This window comes from Otolemur garnettii, unplaced genomic scaffold (assembly GCF_000181295.1).
Source record: "Otolemur garnettii isolate 467f Iridium unplaced genomic scaffold, OtoGar3 scaffold00020, whole genome shotgun sequence".
In the NCBI taxonomy this organism is placed as follows: Eukaryota; Metazoa; Chordata; class Mammalia; order Primates; family Galagidae; genus Otolemur; species Otolemur garnettii.
In genome coordinates this window covers 26,642,011-26,643,610 of record NW_003852415.1, presented here as the reverse complement: position 1 = coordinate 26,643,610, position 1,600 = coordinate 26,642,011, and positions in this window count along the sequence as shown.

Below are 1,600 nucleotides of genomic sequence, written 5' to 3'. Positions count from 1 at the left end.
CTCCTCCTCCTTCTTCTCCTCCTTCTCCTCCTCCTCCTCCTTCTTCTCCTCCTCTTTATCCTTCTTCTCCTCCTTCTCCTCCTCCTCCTCCTTCTTCTCCTCCTCTTTCTCCTTCTTCTCCTCCTTCTCCTCCTCCTCCTCCTTCTTCTCCTCCTCTTTCTCCTTCTTCTCCTCCTTCTACTTCTCCTCCTCCTTCTTCTCCTCCTCTTTCTCCTTCTTCTCCTCCTTCTACTTCTCCTCCTCCTTCTTCTCCTCCTCTTCCTTCACCTTCTTCCTCTTCCTCCTCCTTTTCTCTTCTCTCTCTTCCTCCTCTTCTTCCTTTTCCTCTTTTTTTCTTTTTTTGAGACAGAATCTCAATTTGTCACCCTAGGTAGAGTGCTGTAGTGTCACAGCTAACAGCAACCTCAAAATCTTGGGCTCAAGTGATTCTCTTGCCTCAGCCGCTCAAGTGGCTGGGACTACATCACCTGCCACAACTCCTGACTATTTTTAGAAAGGAGATCTCGCTCTGACTCAGGTTGGTCCCTAACCTGTGAGCTCAGGCAATCTATCCATCTCGTCCTCCCAGAGTGCTAGGATAAGAAGCATGAGACACCACATCCGGCCCTCCTCCTCCTCCCCCTCTTCTACTTCTTCTCCTCCTTATCCTTATCTTTCTCCCTCTCCTTCTTCTCCTTTGTCCATCCCTCCTCTCCTCCCTTCTTGTCTCTGTTTCCCTCTTTTCTTTATTTTTCCCTCCTATTCTAGATGTCTCCTGTAGGAACTATATGTCGATATTACATCAGGCTAACAACTCCAATGGAAATGATCTTCCTGTATTCATATATTAACACACAAGAATGGTTTGGCCCAGCTTAAGACATGGGCCCAATCCATAAACTGTTTCTGCAGGGTAGTGTTCTGTGGTTGGCCAGGTGGTGGAGGATAGGAGATCTGTGGTTGACAGCCCCATCAAGACTTCACTGAGTGATTCTCCAAATCAAGGGTATTAGACTGTCAAAACAACACTGAAAGAAGCATATTTTCAACTCCTAGTATAGTGTCTGGCACATGTTAGGTGTTTGCTAGTGAACAAATGAATGAATAATACGTGGATCATTATAAAGATTTTGAGAAACACAAAAATCATGAAACACAAAGTCTACACAGATAGAAACAAATGAAGCCCTCCCAGCAATACCAACAAGCCCAGCAAATAGAAGCTTGCATGGGTGAATCAGAAAGGACACTGCTGACTGTGTTTCTGGGAAGTAAAATAATGGACCGTAACACAGTCTGCCTTAAAATTTTTGTAGTGACACACATAAATGCATTGTATACAGGGTTATTTTTAAAAAGAATACTACTGTTTTTTCTTCTTAGATATACCTGAATGTGGGGCTTTGAAGACTTGTATGATTTTTCCTAGCATTAAAAAAAAAATCATGGCTCAGCGCCTGTGGTTCAAGTGGCTAAGGTGCCAGCCACATACACCTAAGGTGGCGGGTTCAAATCCAGCCTGGGCCCGCCAAACAACAATGACAGCTGCAACCAAAAAATATATATATATATATCCGGGCATTGTGGCAGGCACCTGTGGTCCCAGCTACTTGGGAGGCTG